The sequence below is a fragment of the Macaca mulatta genome, chromosome 6 (assembly GCF_049350105.2).
Source record: "Macaca mulatta isolate MMU2019108-1 chromosome 6, T2T-MMU8v2.0, whole genome shotgun sequence".
In the NCBI taxonomy this organism is placed as follows: Eukaryota; Metazoa; Chordata; class Mammalia; order Primates; family Cercopithecidae; genus Macaca; species Macaca mulatta.
The window spans coordinates 33,183,360-33,205,742 of record NC_133411.1 but is presented as its reverse complement, the minus strand read 5'-3'; the positions used below and the strand labels follow the sequence as shown (position 1 = coordinate 33,205,742).

Sequence of the window (22,383 nt, the reverse complement as noted above, 5' to 3'; positions counted from 1 at the left end):
TGGCCAGGATGGTCTCGATCTCCTGACCTCATGATCCGCCTGCCTCGGACTCCCAAAGTGCTGGGATTACAGGCGTGAGCCACCGCGCCCCGCCCATTTATTTATTTATTTTGTTTATTTATTTTTTTGAGACAAAGTCTCACTCTTGTCTCCCAAGGCTGGAGTGCAATGGTGCGATCTCGGCTGTTCCCTGGCAAGAATGCTCCAGTCACTCCAGACACCTAGCTGCTTGTCCTGACTCTGCTCCTGATACCCAAACGGAGTCTCTTCACCTACTGGGCTTGCAGCTTCTCGTCAGCTGTGTGTATGAGACTAGTTCACCATCAAGCATGCACTGCACAGGTGTGGAGGGTCTGCATTTCGTGGGTAGGGATCCAGGCTTATATTCTTTTTGAGATTTCAATATAGAATCTTATTACACAACAGGAACTAACTCAAGTACACCTTTCCTCTTCTTCCAGAAGTGGATTAATCTACATGATTTATTAATTTTAATTTTAATTTTTAGATGGTTTCGCTCAGTCGCCCAGGCTGGAGTGCAATGGCACAATCTTGGCTCACTGCAACCTCCACCTCCTGGATTCAAACGATTCTCTCATCTCAGCCTCCAGAATAGCTGGGATTACAGGCACCTGCCATCATGCCTGGCTAATTTTTGTATTTTTGTAGAGACCAGGTTTCACCATGTTGGCCAGGTTGGTCTTGAACTCTTGACCTCAAGTGATCCATCTGCCTGGGCCTTCCAAAGTGCTGGGACTACAGGCATGAGCCACCTTGCCCAGCCTACATGACTTATTTTACTAATCCTGAACAGATGAGGTACACTTTTCTAAACAAAATTTCTAGAGGGGATCATAAAAAATGTTTGCCTACCTCTCTGCTTTTGTCATTAGAGCACCATCTCTAGGAGAGGTTGTAAAAGAAAGGAGGATTTAGATCAAGTTGGGGACATTTGCAAAAATCATGGATTTTTCCCTCATATACAATGAAATTGGCCAGGCTCAGTGGCTCACCCCTATAATCCTAGCACTTTGGGAGGCCGAGGCAGGTGGATCACTTGAGGTCAGGAGTTCGAAACCAGCCTGGCCAACACAGCGAAACTCTGCCTTTACAATATAAAAATTAGCCAGGCGTGGTGGTGCACATCTATAATCCCAGCTACTTGGGAGGCTGAGGCAAGAAAATTGCCTGGACACTGGAGATGGAGGGAGCCAAAATCATGCCACTGCACTCCAGCCTGGGCCACAGATCAAGACTGTCTAAAAAAAAAAAAAAAGCCACTAAAATTACTATTGGTTTATAGAGAAAAACATTGAAACAAGCTTACAAAAATACCACTACTGTGCTGTTTTTTAGTTAAGATACATTTTACTCTATTTCAAAACATCTAAGTCAGACTGGTAAATTGGGAGCACCAACGCAGAATTCTTTTTGCAAACATAGCAGATTTAAAAAGCACTTAACACATAATACTTCTATTTATTTTTAGGAGGACAATCATGGACATTCCAAATTGAGACCCACAAGAGTTTATGACTACATTCTCAATGAGCGACGCGCCTGCTGGAAATAATAGGACTGATTCAGGACCAGTGAAAGAAGATACACAAACCCAAGACTTGCATTTTCAGAAGGAAGGCTTATGTCACTCAACAAACATTTGTTGAGTTTTCACTAGGTGTTAGGTGCTGTGCTAGTTAGAGATGCTGACCCAACCCAAGACACTGAAGCTCTCATTTTCTCAGTGCAATTGATGAAAAGTTACACATCAGCTCTAGAAATGGAGACTGAGAAGATGAGTTCATGTAACTGTCCCTAGATGAATTCTTTTTTTTTTTTTTTTTTTTTTTGAGACGGAGTCTCGCTCTGTCGCCCAGGCTGGAGTGCAGTGGCGCGATCTTGGCTCACTGCAAGCTCTGCCTCCCGGGTTCACGCCATTCTCCTGCCTCAGCCTCCCAAGTAGCTGGGACTACAGGCGCCCGCCACCTCGCCCGGCTAATTTTTTGTTATTTTTAGTAGAGACAGGGTTTCACTGTGTTAGCCAGGATGGTCTTGATCTCCTGACCTTGTGATCCACCCGTCTCGGCCTCCCCCTAGATGAATTCTTATCTTCTGGTCAGTAAGGCAGGGTCCTTGAAGCTAAAAGATACATTTTTTTTTTTTTTGAGATGCAGTGTCACTCTTGTTGCCCACGTTGGAGTGCAGTGGTGTGATCTCGGCTCACTGCAATCTCTGCTTCCCAGGTTCAAGCGATTCTCCTGCCTCACCCTCCTAAGTAGCTGGAATTACAGTTGCCCACCACCAAACCTGGCTAATTTTGTATTTTTAGTAAAGATGGGTTTCACCATGTTGGCCAGGCTGGTCTCGAACTCCTGACCTCGAGTGATTCACCTGCGTCAGTCTCCCAAAGTGCTGGGATTACAGGTGAGTCACCGCTTGCAGCCCTAAAAGATACACTTTTGAAAACAATAAATAGAATAGCACAGCACATAGAAGAAAGGTATGGAAGATAGTCGAGAGATAATAACTTGCAGTGATCTCATCTCAATGATGCCCACACATCGGTGACCACCTTTCAGCTCCACTATCTTTGGATTATGTACACAGGAAGAAGTCAGCAGAGCAGTGATCTGAGGCGTCTTCCTCTAACACATAGAATGTTCTTTCTTTGTCTCAAAAACATCTAAGAGTTGAATCCACTCCACGAGGCTATCAAAGTTTTGAAACACTAGCAGATATTTCTCAAAAGCAAATATTCCTGAAGAGTTCATGTTTCTTGCTTTTTGATCACTCCTTATTTAGACCAACTAATGATCAAATGAGATAAATCTTTAATATATATATATTTGTATTATACTTTACATTCTAGGGTACATGTGCACAACGTGCAGGTTTGTTATATATGTATACATGTGCTACGTTGGTGTGCTGCACCCATTAACTCGTCATTTACATTAGGTATATCTCCCAATGCCATCCCTCCGCCATCACCCCACCCCACAACAGGCACCGGTGTGCGATGCTCCCCACCCTGTGTCCAAGTGTTCCAAATGAGATAAATCTCTTAAAGGTATGTTCCCTCATCACTGATTTTTTTCCTCCACAAGCTGAGGTCATCTACCACCTGTGGGGCTTGAAATACCAAAATGAAAACACTTCCCCAGGAATGAGCACCACACACAATTTGCTGGGTAGCAGAAAGGTATGTGCAAAGGCTTTCACTATTAAGCAACAGTTTAGACCCTTTTCTCTGTCTTCTATTTCTGTTGCATAGTTCAAATTTTGGGGGGAAGAGTGTTCAAGAAACTTTTTCAAGAAAATGTTTGCCACTTCATCTTTAAGCTGATGTCTAGTTGTCATGAAATCAACCATATTAATTTCCAGGAACGCTCTTCAGGCAGAAGCTCTTCATTAAAAAGGTTATTAGTTAAAAATGGAGAATATGGGCATATCTGTTCCATATCTTCAAACCTGGAATTGGTGGTCAGCTAGCAGTGGAGGAGAGCAGGGGCAGGTGGGCAGGTGCTCCAACTGGACACAGGCTTGTTGAGCCATGGGGTCCCTTAAAGAAGGAGTCAGAGGGTAGGGGAACCCTTTTCAGTTGTTTCCTCCTCTTGACAACAACCTGGCTTAGCTTCCAGTGCTTCTTGTTCTTGAAGTTCCTTTGTATTAAACAGAATTCATCATCCAAGAAAATGGCCTATAAATGTCCAGCCATTGCATCAAATTCTGCATCAGAGGAGGAAGGGTGGACATTCCATAGAACCTTCCTCCTCTGAGGCATCCCTCATCTCTGGCATGGTGGCATCCTGGTGGCTAAGCTGGCCTCTCTCCACCCCGCAGTGCCCAGCAGGCACAGAGTACAGGTTGATGGGCCAAGGAAGACTCATGATGTCACCACGGCCACAGTCCCCACCAGGTGAGTCTGAGCCTAGGTCACTGCTGCTCTCAAGGTGCCTGTTGAGGTGGTCACCAGATTATCTCAGCCTTCAGGAGAAATGGCAGAAAGCTGTGCCCTAAAGGCTTCACAGAGGCCTCTAGAGGGCCCAGGTAATTGAAATGGATTCACATTTCCATCTCCACCTTTGTTTGTTTGCTTGTTTCTTTTCCTTTTCTTTTTCTTTTTTCCTTATTTTTGTTTTTGAGACAGGGTCTCATCTATTACCCAGGCTGGAGTGCAATGGCACAATCTTGGCTCACTGCAACTGGCTCATGCCTGTAATCCCAGCACTTTAGGAGACCAAGGTGGGTGGATCACGAGGTCAGGAGATCAAGACCATTCGTTTTTTGTGTTTTTTTTTTTTTTTTGAGACAGGGTCTCACTCTGTTGCCCAGGCTACAGTGCAGTGGCACCATCTCAGTTCACTGCAACCTCTGCCTCCCAGACTCAAGTGATCCTCCTGCCTTAGCTTCCTCAGTAGCTGGGACTACAGGCATGTGCCACTACATCTGGCTAATTTTTGTATTTTTTGTAGAGACGTGGTTTTGCCATGTCTCCCAGGCTTTCTCAAACTCCTGGACTCAAGCGATCTCCGACCTCAGCCTCCCAAAGCACTGGGATTACAGGTGTGAGTCACCACGCCCAGCCTCCACCTTTGTTTCTAGTGGCCACTTTTAAGATATTAGCAACAAGTGTCTTAACCTTTTAATGACATTTGTCTCATTTTTCCAGAGTTTTGGAAGGAAGCTAAGTACTTTCTTATTAATCAACCAGGCACAGACAGTGGCTACTGACTGTACTAACAGTGTTGACACTGTGGCAGTGGGTTGGTTAGGCCTGCTCATGGAACTTGTGGAACAAGGGAAAATCTCCTTAAAGACACCAATGGGTTCCCCAAGGCCTTGGTCACCTGTGACCCCAACCGTTTCCTCACACTAGATTTGTACTTAACTGCACATCTTTTTACTTGGTAAAATATACATAGAATAAAATTGACCATTTTAATTTTTTTTTTTGAGACAGAGTCTCACTCTGTTTCCCAGGCTGGAGTGCAGTGGTGCGATCTTGGCTCACTTCAAGCTCCACCTCCTGGGCTCAAGTGATTGTCCTGCCTCAGCCTCCCGAGTAGCTGGGATTACAGGCACCCGCCACTGTGCCCAGCTTATTTTTGTATTTTCAGTAGAGATGGGGTATCACCATGTTGGCCAGCCTGGTCTCAAATTCCTCACCTCAGGTGATCTGCCTGCCTCAGCCCCCCAAAGTGCTGGGATTACAGACGTGAGCCACCACGCCTGACCCATTTTATTTTATTTATTTATTTATTTATTTATTTTTGCAACAGAGTCTTGCTCTGTTGCCCAGGCTCGCAGTGGCGCGATCTCGGCTCACTGCAAGCTCAGCCTCCCCAGTTCATGCCATTCTCCTGCCTCAGCCTCCCGAGTAGCTGGGACTACAGGCGCCTACCACCATGCCCGGCTAATTTTTTTGTATTTTTAGTAGAGACAGGGTTTCACCATGTTAGCCAGGATGGTCTGGATCTCCTGACCTTCTGATCCACCTGCCTAGGCCTCCCAAAGTGCTGGGATCACAGGCGTGAGCCACCACGCCCGGCCATTTTAATTATTTTTAAAAATCCTTGAGCAAGAGCCATGTTCATCTTCTCTGTATTGTTCCAATTTTAGTATATGTGACGCTGAAGCAAGCACCCTTTTTAATTATTTTAAGCAAGCACCCTTTTGAATGATTTTCAAATGTACAGTTGAGTGTCAACAAATACATTCATGTTGTTGTGCAACCAGCACCACTACCCATTTCCAGGGCTTTTTCATCACACCAGACTGAAACTTTGCATCCGCTAATAACTCTCCATTCGTCCCTTCTCCCAGCCTCTGGTAACTTCCATTTCATTTTCTGTTTCTATGAATTTGACTATTCTAGGACCCTTGTATAAACGGAATCATGCCAGGCTCATGCCTGTAATCCCAGCAGTTTGGGAGGCCAAGGTGGGAGGATCACTTGAGTCCAGAAGCTGGAAACTAGAGTGGGCAACATAGTGAGACCCTATCTCTAAAACAAACAAAAAACAAAACAAAAACCCACTAAAAGTCAGAATTGATTTTTAATCATTTTATTAGTTACTTCGAGTCCCTTATCTTTGCCCCAAATTTTCACTCCATTTACAGTTTTTCCCACCCCATGGTTATTCTTTTTTTTTTTTTTTGAGGCAGTCTTCCTCTCTTGCCCAAGCTGGAGTGCAGTGGCGCTGTCTTGGCTCACTGCAACCTCTACCTCCTGGGTTCAAGTGATTCTCCTGCCTCAGCCTCCCAGGTAGCTGGGACTACAGGCACACACCACTACGCCCAGCTAATTTTTGTATTTTTTAGTAGAGATGGGGTTTCACCATGTTAGCCAGGATGGTCATGATATCTTGACCTCATGATCCACCCGCCTCAGCCTCCCAAAGTGCTGGGATTACAGGCGTGAGCCACTGCGCCTGGCCAATTTTTGTATTTTTAGTAGAGATGGGGTTTCACCATGTTGGCCAGGATGGTCTCAATCTCTTGACCTCGTGATCCATCCACCTCAGCCTCTCAAAGTGCTGGGATTACAGACGTAAGCCACTGTGCCCGGCCAATTTTTGTACTTTTAGTAGAGATGGGGTTTCACCATGTTGGCCAGGATGGTCTCGATCTCTTGACTTAGTGATCCACTGCCTCGGCGTCCCGAAGTGCTCGGATTACAGGTGTGAGCCACCACGCCTGGCCCCATGGTTATTCTTTGTACCATTAAGTTCAACCACTTTGACCTCTTTTCACTTTCCAAGCAATTACTTTCAAATGTCCATATCACTGTGACTTACTATATCTAGCTTAATCCTCCATCAGAACATCTCCTTTTCTACCGGGTAATGATCTCTGATAAGAAAAAGCACTAACAGGGAGCTGGGTCTCCACACTTTGTAAACTGCCCAAGGAAGTGTTCCATCCCGCCTTGCTTTCCCACTGGGAGAATTCCTCAGAAGAAGCAACTTCAGAATGTCACTGCTTGCTGTCTGAGCTGTGCCACAATGGCTCTGAATTAGCCTGAGAAGCCTTGGTCAGGAAAAGCAAAGAAATCAGAATTGCAGGATAAGGCGTCTCCCAAAAGACTCTCAAGAAGCATCCTTTCTATCTGTACAGCTCAGAGTGTTTGGACACTATGCAGAAGTCTCATGAAAAAACATGTAACTTTATCCTGAAGACATCTCAGCTTCCCTTTTTATGTGGATGATCAAGGGTGTCTGCAAGTCTGGGAAAAAGGGATAGAGGAGAATTAACAGCCAGTACTCCAGGGCCTGGCTTACTGATAAGGGAAATGGTTGTTGATGATAGAGAAATCTGGGGAGGCAGGAAGAGCTTGACAGAAACAAATGGATATCCCAAATAGGCTAGTTCATAATTTTTTTAAAGTTGAATATTAAAAAAATAAAATTCACAAGTTAAAAATGCCATCAGATTAAATGTATTAAGGGAGTGGTTTGGAAGGAAAATTTGAACAAGTAGAATGAAACAGTTGGAAAAAATCAGAATGGTACTAGACAAGGAAGTTTTTTGTTTTTTGTTTTATTGCAATGGCGTCTCTGTCATCCAGGCTACAGTGCAGTGGCATGATCTTGGCTCACTGCAACCTCTGACTCCCAGGTTCAAGTGACCCTCTTGCCTCAGCCTCCCGAGCAGCTGGGATTACAGGCACCTACCACCACACTCGGCTAATTTTTTGTATTTTTAGTACAGACAGGGTTTCACCATGTTGGCCAGGTTGAACTCCTGACCTCAAGTGATCCACCCACCTTGGCCTCCCAAAGTGCTGGATTACAGGCATGAGCCACCATACCCAGCCATAAGCAGGAAAGTTCTTACAGCTATTAGATACCACTTTACTTTGGTAAAGGGGGGTTAGTAACTGGTAAGAGGTAAGAAGGAGAGCTCTGACATACTAGTTAAGTTCTGTTTCTCAGTTTGGGTGATGGTTAATATAAAAATTCACTAAGCTGGGCTGGGTGTGGTGGCTTATGCCTATAATCCCAGCACTTTGGGAGGCTGAGGCGGGTGGATCACCTGAGGTCAGGAGTTTGAGACCAGCTATGCCAACATGGTGAAACCCCCTCTCTACTAAAAACACAAAAATTAGCCAGGTGTGATGGTGCATACCTGCAATCCCATCTACTCTGGAGGCTGAGACAGGAGAATAGCTTGAACCTGGGAGGTAGAGGTTGCAGTGAGCCGAGATCGTGCCACTGCACTCCAGCCTTGGCAACAGAGCAAGACTGTCTCAAAAGTAAAATAAAATAAAATAAAAGGCTGGGTGTGGTGGCTCATGCCTGTAATTCCAGCACTTTGGGGGCCAAGGTGGGCGGATCATGAGGTCAGGAGATTGAGACCATCCTGGCTGACACGGTGAAACTCCGTTTCTACTAAAAAATACAAAATAAATTAGCCGGGTATGATGGCGGGCACCTGTAGTCCAGCTACTCGGGAGGCTGAGGCAGGAGAATGGTGTGAACATGGGAGATGGAGCTTGCAGTGAGCTGAGTTTGCGCCACTGCACTCCAGGCTGGGCGACAAAGCGAGACTCTATCTCAAAAAAAAAAAATTTACTAAGCTGAATACTTTTGATATGTGCCTTTATGTATACCATATTTCAAAGATAAGTTTATTGGAAAAAGCACTTCTGGAATGATAAAAATAAAGACCTCCAAAAATCCACCCCTTTATAAGAGTAACAAAAACACTGGAAAAAATGACCAAAATCAACTTTTTCAGAACTCTGGAAATTAGCCAAAAGCTTGAAGCATCACTAGCAGCCACTCAGGCAGAACAAGTTTGGAGACCCCCAAAAACTCTATCTTCACAGAACTGTTATTACTTGACCTGTCTGACAGCTCTCTGAAAGGCCCCATTTTCAAGGTTTCTCTTTACTTGACTTGATTCGGAGCCGATGCTGCAAGAACAGCCTTATCCCTAGGTCATTTGTTGCAAACAATCCGTGGCAATTGTTTAATATGTGCAGCTGCCTGGGAAAATATCTGCAAATCATGTATCTGTTAAGGAACTTGTATCTAGGCTGTATAAAGAATTCTTACAACTCAATGTAAAAGTGGGTAAAGGATTTAAATAGACATTTCTAGCTGGGCATGGTGGCTCATGCTTATAATGCTAGTGCTTTGGAAGGCTGAGGCATGAAGATCGCTTGAGGCCAGGAGTTTGAGACCAGTCTGGGAAACACAGCAAGACCCCGTCTCTACAAAAAAAATTTTACAAAATTAGCCAGGTGTAGTGGCATGTACCTGTAGTCCTGGCTATTCAGGAGAATAAGGTGGGAGGATTGCTGGAGCCCAGGAGGTTGAGGCTACAGTGAGCCTCTGCACTGCACTCATGCCACTGCACTCCAGGCTGGGTGACAGAGCAAGACCCTGTCTTAAAAAATAAATAGACATCTCTCCAAAGATGTACAAAGGTTCAAAAATACATGAAAAGGTGTTCAACATGATTAATCATTAGAGAATACAAATCAAAGTCACAGTGAGATACAGTTTCACACCCACTAGGATGGCCAGTCTAATAAAGACAGGTCACAAGTGGTGGCAGGAATGTGGAGAAATTAGAGTCTTTATACACTGCTGGTGGGGATGTAAAATAGTCCTGAAAAACAATTGGCAATTCCTCAAAAAGTTACACATAGAGTTACTCTATCACCATCAATTCCATTCTTACATATATATCCAGGAGAACTGAAAACATACAGTCACAAAAGCTGGTACACCAATGTTCACAGCATGATTCATAATAGTCAAAAAGTGGAAATGACCCAAATGTCCACAAATGGATGGATGGTTAAACAAATGTGGTTAAACATATGGAATACTATTTGGCAATATAACGAAGTAAAGTTCTGAATCATACTGAAACATAGATGAGTACTGAAGTCATTACACATTCAGTACAGAAGACCATGTACTGAAATATCTGGAATAGGTAAATCTATGGGAACAGAAAGTAGGTTGCCAGGGGCTTTGAGAAGTGGAGTATGGAGAATGCCTGTAATGGGTATTCGTCTTCTTTTTGGAAGGATAAAAATGTCCTAAAATTAGATATTGGTGATATTCAATGCTGTGAATATATAAAACCACTCAATTGTACATTTTAAAGAATAAATTTTATAGTATGTGAACAGCTCAGTAAAGCCATTTTTAAATTATTTTTATTTTTTACTTATATATTTTTTTGAGACAGAGTTTTGCTCTATCACCCAGGCTGGAGTGCAGTGGCGTGATCTCAGCTCACTGCAACCTCTGCCTCCCAGTTCAAGCAATTCTCCTGCCTCAGCCTCCTGAGTAGCTGAGATTACAAGCACATGCCACCATACCCAGCTAATTTTAGTATTTTTAGTAGAGACGGGGTTTTACCATGTTGGCCAGGCTGGTCTCGAACTCCCGATCTGAAGTGATCTACCCACCTCAGCCTCCCAAGGTGCTGGGATTACAGGCGTGAGCCACCATGCCCAGCCTCAGGAAAGCTACTATAAAACAAGAAAGCTTACTTTAAAAATTCCTTCATATCATTATTAATCACAATTACGCCTACAAGGATAAGTCAGTTTTCTAAGGCATGGATAAAAGCCCCAGAAAACCAGGGACTTCATATGTTTTATAGAAGAGTATTTCCCCAATATGCAGTTCCAAAGCTGAAACAGTAGGTGGTCAATAAATATCCTTAAATGAATAAATACAGATTGAGAAAGTGTTCGGAACCCAGATTTTCTGATTCCAGGTTCACCCCTCCACAGTGGAGACGTGGCGAGGCAGTGACCTCATGAATAGGGAGCAAGGTGCCCTGGCCAGGAAGTCACTTACAGAATTGTTGTTGCTTACTGGAAGGTTACGTTTCTTACTGGGGAATGGACGTGCTCTCTAGAGGGACAGACACACTATTTGGCAGATAGGTAGCAACTGACAGAGCGTCCTAGCAAAAAAAGACTCAGGTCTTGGAGGCAGGTCACCCCGGCTCGATTCCAGGCTCTGTCTCTGAGAAATGGGTTTATCGGCCGGGCGCGGTGGCTCACGCCTGTAATCTCAGCACTTTGGGAGGCCGAGAGGGGCGGATCACGAAGTCAGGAGATCAAGACCATCCTGGCTAACACGGTGAAACCCTCTCTCTACTAAAAAATACAAAAAACTAGCGGGGCGAGGTGGCGGGCGCCTGTAGTGCCAGCCGCTCGGGAGGCTGAGGCAGGAGAATGGCGTGAACCTGGGAGGCGGAGCTTGCTGTGAGCCGAGATCGCGCCTCTGCACTCCAGCCTGGGCAACTGAGTGAGACTCCATCTCAAAAAATAAATAAATAAATAAAAAAGATCAGATAAACCCATTTTTTGTATTTTTTTTTTGTTTGTTTTTTGTTTGTTTGAGACGGAGTCTCGCTCTGTCGCCCGGGCTGGAGTGCAGTGGCCGGATCTCAGCTCACTGCAAGCTCCACCTCCCGGGTTCACGCCATTCTCCTGCCTCAGCCTCCCGAGTAGCTGGGACTACAGGCGCCCGCCACCTCGCCCGGCTAGTTTTTTGTATTTTTTAGTAGAGATGGGGTTTCACTGTGTTAGCCAGGATGGTCTCGATCTCCCGACCTCGTGATCTGCCCGTGTTGGCCTCCCAAAGTGCTGGGATTACAGGCGTGAGCCACCGTGCCCAGTCGGTTTATCTAATCTTTCTAAGCCTGTATTTCCTCATCTGTGAATGCAGGTAATAATACTTGCCTCTTACCTCATAGGGATGTTGTAAAAAGTAAATGAGAAGCATATACATCATGCATGTGGCTCACTTGGATAATATCTGATAAACATTTTAATTTACATTGATAATATCGAATGAACAAATAGGTTTCAAATATCTTTTTTTTCTTTTTTTTTTTTTTTGAGACGGATACTTGTTCTGTCACCCAGGCTGGAGTGCAGTGGTGTGATCTCAGCTCACTGCAACCTCTGCCTTCCGAGTTCAAGTGATTCTCCTGTCTCAGCCTCCCAAGTAGCTGGCAATACAGGTGTGTGCTACCACACCTGGCTGATTTTTTTTTGTATTTTTAGTAGAGACAGGGTTTCACCATGTTGGTCAGGCTGGTCTCAAACTCCTGACCTCAAATGATCCGCCCACCTTGGCTTCCCAAAGTGCTGGGATTACAGACATGAGTCACCACAGCTGGCCTCAAATATCTTGTAAAAAATAAAAGGGAGACAGGTCAGTGGTTGTTTTCAGACTTTGCAGGGAACTGTTACCTAAAAAGGTTGGGAGTCTCACTCCTACCCTCCCCACCACGGTGGCATTGAGCAAGGCAGAGAACAAAAACTCCTCCCCCGCAGAGCAGCTCCCACTCCCCAGCAGCCCACAGCCTGGCATGAAACCAACACCGTTATCCTGGGGGTGTGGATAAAAGGCAGGAAACAGGAAACACTTTGCCTCACCTTGAGAGAGAAGAGGGACCCAGGTATTTATATCTCCAGAGACCAGATATATTTTCCCCTCTGTATTGCAATGGTGCTACATTTGTTTTTTCTAATTAAAAAGGAGTACATTGAGGGGCAACCGAACTTGAATTGGTTCTCATCAGGAGCTACTATAAACTCAGTCTTCCTGTTCATTAAAAGTAAAAAAAAAAAAAAAAAAAAGCTTTCCTTTTGCTTGACACCTGTTAATAGCATGCCTGTGGAAATAAGTAACCATGCTCGAAAATAATCTCCAATTGCGGGATGGAAACAGTCGTTGTGATTGTTTAAGATATAATATATGTAAAGCAAGCAGCACCGTGGTTAGCATGTTGTTGGTACTCAGGAAATGGTAACTATTATTTAAAATACCTTTTCCTTAAATGCTCTGCTGGTGTAGTGCTCACTACCGTGGACTAAACTTAACTGAATAGTGCCCTCCACAGGCCACTGGGAATTCAACTGTGCTGACAGTTGAAAGAAGGTCTGGAAAAAGACCACAAATACCATTTAATTGTCTTTTACATTGATGCGGAGTCAGCACCACAGCCTGGTGTCCCAGGATGTATTAGAACATGACCGACTGTCTGATTTGTCACCCACAGCAGCCTTTCTTTGGCCAGGGCTTATTTGTTTGCAAGGGACACTTATGAAGACCTGGAGATCTTGGGGAAACAAGTCCAGCTAGGCACCATGGGAACTGGTGCTGGGAACTGCCAGCCCCAGGAAGGTACTGTCCCATCCCTTTTTCTGGGGACACTGTCTCTCATCCCTGTCCTTTTCTGTATGTCCACTCTGTGTTCCTCTAAAGAAACCAGCTTCCTCTTGACGTCTGCCATGCTGTAAGTGTAGCACGGGCATGTGGCTCTGGCTCTTTCTGGACATGAATCCAGATGTGGTTCTGTTTGGTCTTCCAGCTCATCTCACACAGCAAAGCAGCTTGGTCTCTCACTGGCTTGACTCCAGGTTTTCAGGAGATTAAACTGGTTGTCAGTCAAGTCTAATGGCTGGATTTAGTCTGTCTATCCCTGGTGGCTGGCCAGAAGGTGGAGGTGGGGATGCGTGTGCGTGTGTAGGGAGACAGGCCAGTGTCATGTGATACTAAACAAATTTAGCACATATGGAACTGCAGGAAGGGCAAGTATGTCAAAGGGTCTGTTTTTCTACAAACGCGGAGCTAGTGTTTATATTTATAGTATTTATAGAGTATTTATAGAGCTTTACCATGCGCCATGCACTGTCTTAAGAACTTTCTAAGCATCATTTCATTTAATCCTAAAAGCCTCCTATGACATTTGATCCTGCAATCATTCCCTATGAAGTAACTGCTGATAACAATGTTTGTGTATCTTTCCATAATTTCCTAATGCATTTTATTCCCAAGATGAGGGAACCAAACCTTAGAAAGTTTAAGCCAAGATTTAAGCCAAGGCAGTCTGATTCTTTTTTTTTTTTTTTCAGGTTAGACAGGTAATGTACTGACATTGTAACCAGGTTTGAGGGTGGCACATCTCACACACGTGTGTGAACACCCAGTCCTCATACTCACAAACTACAAAAGGATCAAGGCAGGCTGATTCTAAAGCCAGGATGTTCAACACTCACCCCACCTTCCTCCTAGTGTAGCCCCTATGGCATGGTAGATAATTTTGCTATGCAGAAAAAACATCGGGGGTCTGGTTCTCAGGGAGGTTATAGTCTGGTTAAGGAAGGCAAGATTTATACATGCAAAACAATGAGTAAATGACAGGAGAAAGATCAAGTACTAAATTGCATGTTGCCATTATATTTGTTTTCTATTGCTATGTAACAAAGTACCACAAATGTAGAAGCTTTAGAGCAATCCCATTTATTAGCTCACGGTTCTGTAGGTAATAATACAGCTATGGCATGGCTGGGCTTGCGTTGACTGGAGCTGCCAACAATCTCATCTGGGGCTCAGGGACCTTTTTGAAGGGGTTAAAATATGCTATCCTGGAATACTGATTATTTAAGTTAAAGGCACTTGAAAAACAGCAGGTGCAAAAAGATCGCTTTGACCTTCATGCTGTTTCTTAAAAGCAGAAGATTAAATTCCCATGTGAAAGATGCCCTCCCTATACTAGTAAGATGCAACATCCTTGCCATCAAGGACGATAAAGTTGAGGTCAAGGAAATTCTGCACAAAGAAGCCTTTCTCTTCCTATTTTCCTACCCTATTAACTATCCTAGCGCAAGCCCCTTGGCCTTACACATGTTCACAGTTTTACTATTGTGTCCAATCCAGAATGGAAGAAACTGACAATACTTGTTTCTTTGGGTCTTCATTATTTTAGAAGGGCTCCTGTAAAACATCTGTGAAGAAACATGTATGCTTTTTTCCTGTTAATCTATCTTATCTCAATTCTCAGGACCGTTAAGAGGATGGAGGTGGTTTTCCTGCCCCTATATCTTCCCAGATCACCGCTTCGTGGCAGAGTTCAATTCTTTGTGGTTGTAGGCCTGAGGTACCTTTTTCCTGTAAGTTGCCAATCAGGGACTGCTTTCAGCTCCTAGAGGTTGCACTTCTCCATCTGCAGTTCACAGTGGGGGTTATTTGCTTTCCTCTAGGCCAGCTGGAGCATTTCTCTGTTACTTCTGTTACCAGCCAAACTCTCTGCTTTGTTTGTTTTGCTTGTTTGTTTTTTGAGACAGAGTCTGTCTCCCAGGCTGGAGTGCAGTGGCGCGATCTTGGCTCACCGCAGCCTCTGCCTCCTGGGTTCAAGTGATTCTTGCCTCCCAAGTAATTGGGATTACAGGCGCACGCCACCATACCAAGCTAATTTTTTTCTATTTTTAGTAAAGACAGGTTTCACCATGCTGGCCCTGCTGGTCTCAATCTCCTTACCTTGTGATCCACCCACCTCGGCCCCCCAAAGTGCTGGAATTACAGGCATGAGCCACAAAAGATGCTTTTTTTTTTTTTTTTTTTTTGCCACATCTACTGCAAGAATGAAAACCATTCTCAGCAATTGGACTATCGACATTCCAGAAAATGTCGATATTACTCTAAAGGGATGCACAGTTATTGTGAACGGCCCCAGAGGAACCCTGGGGAGGGACTTCAATCACATCAACGTAGAACTCAGTCTTCTTGGAAAGAAAAAAAAGAGGCCCCAGGTTGACAAATGGTGGGGTAATGGAAAAGAGCTGGCTACCGGTTGGACCATCTGTAGTCATGTACAGAACATGATCAAGGGTGTTACACTGGGCTTCCGTTACAAGATGAGGTCTGTGTATGTGCACTTCCCCATCAACAGCATTATCCAGGAGAATGGGTCTCTTGTTGAAATCCAAAATTTCTTGGGTGAAACTCTGCAGGGTTCGAATGAAGCCAGGTATTCCTTGTTCAGTATCTCAAGCTCAGAAAGATGAATTAAATCCTTGAAGGAAATGACATTGGGCTTGTTTCAAATTCAGCGGCTTTGATTCAGCAAGCCACAACGTTAAAAACAAGGATATCAGGAAATTTTTGGATGGTATCTATGTCTCTGAAAAAGGAAACATTCAGGAGGTTGATTAATAAGACCTAAGAGTTGTCCAGCTACAGAAACAAGATGCCAGATGCTTCCTAAGACCTATATGTGATATTTAAATAATGCAATAAAAGACCTATTGATTTGAAAAAAAAGAAAACAAACTACACAAAAATTAGCCAGGTGTGGTAGTGTGCACCTGCAGTCCTAGCTACCTGGGGGGCTGAGGTGGGAGGATCATTTGAGCCCAAGAGGTTGCAGTGAGCTGAGATCATGCCATGCACTCCAGCCTGGGTGACAAAGTGAGACCCTGTCTCAAAAAAAAGAGTGTGTGAAAAAAAGTGGGTGTATGTACACATATAAATCATAATAAATCATCCCATTACTGGGTATATACCCAAAGGATTATAAATCATTCTATTATAAAGACACATGCACACGTATGTTTATTGCAGCACTATTTACAATAGCAATGACTTGGAACCAGCCGAAATGCCCATCAATGATAGACTGGATAAAGAAAATGTGGCACGTATACACCATGGAATAATATGCAGCCATAAAAAAGAATGAGTTCATGTCCTTTGCAGGGACATGGATGAAGCTGGAAACTATCATTCTCAGCAAACTGACACAGGAACAGAAAAACCAAACACCGCATGTTCTCACTCATAAGTAGGAGTTGAACAATGAGAACACATGGACACAGGGAACATCACACACCGGGGCCTATCAGGGGATGGGGGGCAAGGAAAGGGAGAGCATTAGGACAAACACCTAATGCATGTGGGGCTTAAAACCTAGATGATGGGTTGATGGGTGTGGCAAACCACCATGACACATGTATACCTATGTAACAAATCTGCACATTCTGCACCTGTATCCCAGAACTTAAAGTACAAAAAAACAAAACAAAACAAAAAAAACTTCATGGCCGGGCACAGTGGCTCACGCCTGTAATTCCAGCACTTTGGGAGGCCAAGGCGGGTGGATCACGAGGTCAAGAGATCAAGACCATCCTGGTCAACAGGGTGAAACCCTGTCTCTACTAAAAATGAAAGAATTAGCTGAGTGTGGCCTGCAGTCTCAGCTATTTGGGAGGCTGAGGCAGGAGAATCACTTGAACCCAGGAGGCAGAGGTTGCAGTGAGCTGAGATCACACCACTACACTCCAGCCTGGGTGATAGAGTGAGAGTCCGTCTCAAAAAAAAACCAACATAATAACTCAAACCTCACAAATTGAAGAAAATTAATGATTAATAAATGGTATTTAGATAATCAGTAATTTAGAAAAAAATTAGATTTATAATTTCCATCAAAATAAATGCCCATTAAATTAAAATTTAAATTTTAAAGATAAATTTAAAAATGTAATCACTAAAATTGGTAGAAGAGAGTTGTGGGTCTTTGGGAAAATGACATCATCCTAAGATCTGAAGAAGTGAAAAGATGATTATAAAAGAAAAAAATCAGACTTGCCTACAGAGATAGTTAAAACTTCCATATAGTAATAACAACATTTAAAAGATTAAGGAGAGTTTTAACTATATGGGGTAAAAAGATTAAGATCTATAATATCTAAATGCATATCCAGTGCTGCAGATGAGGGCCCCAAGAGATAATGGACAAAGGACATGAATAGATTGTTTAGATGACAAGTAAAATAAAATAGAAAAAAAAAATTAGGGCAAAATGGCCAAACTTCCTGATCAAATAAGTGCAAATTAAAACTACAAAATGAGCCATATTTCAATTAAGAAAACATAAATTTAAATTATAATACCCAACCTGGAAATGCTTCTGGAACTCTGGCATTCATACATTATTGGTAGGGGTGTAATTTGGTAAAATTATTTGTATAAAACAATTTGGCAAAAATGTCCTTTGACATAATACCTTCATTCCATGAAATTTGTCCTAAAAGGATGGTGCAAAAGGAAAAAAATAGTCGTGGTCACAAGCATTTTAAGCAGCACATATACTAAAATTGGAACGATACAGAGAAGATTAGCATGGCCCTTACCCAAGGATGAAAAAATAAAAATTAAAAAAAAAGTTGCCAGGCACGGGGCTCACACCTATAATCCCAGCACTTTGGGAGGTCAAGGTGGGAGGATCACAAGGTCAGGAGATTGAGACCATCCTGGCTAACACGGTGAAACCCCGTCTCTATTAAAAATACAAAAATAAATTAGCTGGGCATGGTGGCGGGTGCCTGTAGTCCCAGCTACTGGGAGGCTGGGCAGGAGAATGGCGTGAACCCAGAAGGCGGAGCTTGCAGTGAGCCGAGATCTGGCCACTGCACTCCAGCCTGGGTGACAGAGCAAGACTTGGTCTCAAAAAAAAAAAAAAAGTTAAAAAAAATGAATGCCATGTTAAGTTTAACACTGACAAACCGGCAAGGACAGAAAGAACATGCTTACCTAAGTTATCAGTGATGATTATACCTATTAAGACCACTTAATAAGGAGGAACGAGTTCGAGTTCAAATGTGTTAAGTGAAAAAGCGTAGCCACACCAGACCAATCTGGTTCCACTTTTATGTAAAAAGATCAAGAGCTGTTTCTCGTTTGCCATGGACCCTCAAGTCACATGAACTCAGCATGCCTAGATGAACCAAGCCTGCAACCACAGGAAGAACCTAAGTGCCTGGGCTGAGGAGTGGGACAGAATTAAGAAGTGGACACTGTATGGCAGGATCCAGAATCCAATCAGATCGAGCTCCGGCATCACCCCATGGTCAGATCCAGTCATATCACGTATCCCAGCATCACCTCATTGCAAGATACAATCAGGTTACACCTCATTACCGGACCCAGCCCCCAGCTTGGGGAGGCAGTGCTTTGGGAGCTATCCCTGGTATTCTCCTTACTTGACTTGTTGCAAGGAATAAAATCCCTTGCCAAATCCTCCTTCATTGTCATCATTGGGCTGTCACCTGTCAAGTGACTGAACCTACCCATTGTGTGGGTATGAAAAGGTTAACAGAGAATTCTGCATGTAGTATGATTCAAAGTAATTCTTATGGTGTTTGTGAAGCTGTGAGAAAAACAGCACTTTTGTATATTGTCAGTGGGGATACAAATTAGCATAATCTCTTAGGGAAAGCAATTTACAACAGGAATAACAAATTTAAAATGTGATTTATTTGAGGATCCCACTTCTAGGAATTTATCCATTACATACACTCATACATATACACAAAGATATATGAACATAAAATTTATTGCAGTTTTTTGTTTTTTTTCGAGACGGAGTCTCACTCTTTTGCCCAGGCTGGAGTGCAGTGGCATGATCCTGGCTCACTGCAACCTCAGCCTCCCAGGTTCTAGCGATTCTCCTGTCTCAACCTCCTGAGTAGCTGGGATTACAGGTGCATGTCACCACTTGCAGCTAATTTTTGTATTTTTAGTAGAGACAGGGTTTTACCATATTGATCAGGCTGGTCTTGAATTCCTGACCTCAGGTGATCCACCCACCTCAGCCTCAGAAAGTGCTGGGATTATAGGTGTGGGCCACCGCACCCAGCCCAGAATTCTGGACACAGCAAAAAAGACTATACAATAAAAACAGCCACTAGCTGGCGACTGATCAAATAAATCACATGAGAAACCTCCAGTGGGTTACTATACAGCTGTTAAAAAGAACGAGAGACAAAGTGACACGTTCTGATTTGAAACAAGTGCTAAGATGGGTTTTTAAGATTTAAAGAAAAAAGGTTAAGATTCAGAATAGTGTGGATCGTGTGCCCCACTGTGTAAAAAAGACGTTAACACAAAATACTTGTAGATGCTTAGAGAATTCTTGGAAAGATACTGGTAATAGAGTGAGGCTTGGGGTATAGCTGGTGGTAGTGACAAGAGAATGGAGGTCTGAACTGAGGAAACTTCTCACTCACTGTCCTTCCGTTCTATTGCATGCACATGGTAAAACTTTCTTTTCCAAAGAAAAGGATCAACAAAGGTAGTCTGAAAATATATATATTGTAGATGAACATAGATTAGAAGGAAACAGAAAAATTGTATCTGTTGAGTTAGCATGATAGAGCTGTAGGCACATGGTCACAGATTAGATCTTAACATAGAAAAATTAAATTAGTGGAGAATTAGTGTAGGCGAATCACAAGTTGTTCTTTTCTTTAAAGTGCTGTTTTAATGTTGCCATTGAAATAAATAAAAATTAGTGTGGGAGGAGAGACGGGGTACCTGAGGAATTAATAGAATTATAAACATGTTGTTCTAAAATGAATAAACAGGAGAAGAATGAGCACAGAGAGCTTGCAAATGGTCCAGGGAGCAAGCACTTAGCAAGAGGTGCCAGTGCATCTGTGCCTGGTAGGGTAGTTGGCCAGGACACACTGACTCCTCTCCTTGGGAACTCAAGGTTCAGACCTAGAGAACAAGAGAGGAGAAACTGGGGTGGAGGAGTTAGAAGAAAGTCTGGTTTGCAGATCCCAAGGAAAATCAGTTCTCTGGAGAGGATGGGCGGCAGGCACAGGGTAGATGAGAGACATCTAGATCCTGTAGATCTCAAAAGAGACACCTTCCTTAGGAGGGCAGGGCTAAGCTCTCCACTTGTGAGATAGTCATCTTTTCAGATTTTGATTTTTCATGACTGTCAGTAAAAAACGAAAATTGAGAGGCTGGGTGTGGTGGCTCACGCCTATAATCCCAACACTTTGGGCCACTGAGGAAGGCGGATTGCTTGAGCCCAGGAGTTCTAGACCAACCTTGGCAACATAGCGAAACCCTGTCTCTAAAAAAAATACAAAAAATTAGCCAGGCCTGGTGACATGCACCTGTAGACCCAGCTACTCGTGAGGCTGAGGTGGGAGGATCACCTGAGTCCGGGAAGTTGAGGCTGCAGTGAGTCATGATCGTGCCATTGCACTCCAGCTTAGGTGACAGACAGAGACCTTGTCTCAAAAAAAGGCCAGGTGCAGTGGCTCACACTTATAATCCCAGTACTTTGGGAGGCCAAGGCAGGCGGATGACCTGAGATCATGAATTCAAGACCAGCCTTACGAACATGGTAAAATCCTGTCTCTACTAAAAATACAAAAATTAGCCAAACGTGGTGGCATGCGCCTGTAGTCCCAGCTACCTGGGAGGCTGAGGCAGGAGAACTGCTTGAACCTGTGAGGCCGAGGATGCAGTGAGTTGAGATCATGCCACTGCACTCCAGCCCTAGCAACAGAGCTAGACTCCATCTCAAAAAAAAAAAAAAAAAAGGAAGAAAAGAAAATTGAACATGCATCCCCAATATATGTGTATTTATTTATTTAATGCATACATATATTATTGTGTGAATATATTATATGCATTATAAAACATGAAAAAGTTATTTTAAAAAGATAGTTTGGCTGAGTGCAGTGGCTCACGCTTATAATCCCAGCGCTTTGGAAGGCGGAGGCGAGTGGATCACTTGAGGTCAGGAGTTCAAGATCAGCCTGGCCAACATGGTGAAGCCTCGTCTCTACTAAAAATACAAAAATTAGCCGGGCATGAAGGTACATACTTGTAATCCCAGCTACTTGAGAGGCTGAGGTGGGAGGATCACTCGAACCTGAAGGCAGAGGCTGCAGTGAGCCAAGATTGCACCACTGCATTCCAGCCTGGGTGACACAGTGAGACTCTCTTTCAAAAAAAAAAAAAAAAAAAAAAATATATATATATATATATATATAAAAACCTAAAGTGCTTAATATTTTACAAGCTATGTAGTTAAGTATACTTCAAGATTTTCAAAAACTTGGTTTAACATTTTGGGATGTGATAATCCAGAAGTATAGCTTCAAGTAATTTCATAACAAACAGTTGCTACTTTTTCTTTTTTTTTTTTTAGACAGAGTCTCCCTCTGTTCCCCAGGCTGGAATGCAGTGGTGTAGTTGCAGCTCACTGCAGCCTCTGCCTCTGGGTTCAAGGGATCCTCCCACCTCAGTCTCCCAAGTAGCTGAGATTACAGGGATCCACCACCACCGCCGGCTAATTTTTGTATTTTTAGTAGAGATGGGGTTTCACCATGTTGGCCAGGCTGCTCTTGAACTCCTGACCTCAAGCAATCTGCCCACCTCAGCCTCCCAAAGTGCTGGGATTACAGGTGTGAGCCACCACACCAGGCTGGATGCGGCTGTTTTTTGTTTTTTGTTTTTTTTGAGATGGAGTCTGGTTCTGTCGCCCAGACTGGAGTGCAGTGGCGCGATCTTGGCTCACTGCAAGCTCCGCCTCCCGGGTCACGCCATTCTCCTGCCTCAGCCTCCCGAGTGACTGGGACTACAGGTGTCTGCCAGCACGCCCGGCTGATTCTTTTTTTTTTTGTATTTTTGGTAGAGACGGGGTTTCACCGTCCTTGCCAGGATGGTCTCGATTTCCTAACCTCATGATCCGCCTGCCTCCGCCTCCCAAAGTGCTGGAATTACAGGCATGAGCCACTGCTCCTGG

The 22,383-nt window shown here is 43.7% G+C and overlaps 1 protein-coding gene, 1 non-coding gene and 3 pseudogenes across 6 annotated transcripts in view; 2 read left to right on the top strand and 3 right to left on the bottom strand.

Annotated features, from left to right (window-relative positions):
* The window catches only part of PDZD2 (PDZ domain containing 2), a 478,150-nt gene that overhangs the window by 277,869 nt on the left and 177,898 nt on the right, over positions 1-22,383 (bottom strand). The window lies entirely within an intron of this gene.
* On the bottom strand, positions 5,573-5,646 carry LOC114679117 (U6 spliceosomal RNA; annotated as a pseudogene).
* LOC106998697 (large ribosomal subunit protein uL6 pseudogene) lies at positions 13,894-15,989 on the top strand (annotated as a pseudogene). Its single transcript, XR_013418222.1, has one exon. The product of XR_013418222.1 is annotated as a large ribosomal subunit protein uL6 pseudogene (transcript).
* On the bottom strand, positions 13,909-14,012 carry LOC114679179 (small nucleolar RNA U13). Its single transcript, XR_003730854.1, has one exon. It is a non-coding gene; the product is annotated as a small nucleolar RNA U13 (small nucleolar RNA).
* LOC114679100 (U6 spliceosomal RNA) lies at positions 17,903-18,002 on the top strand (annotated as a pseudogene).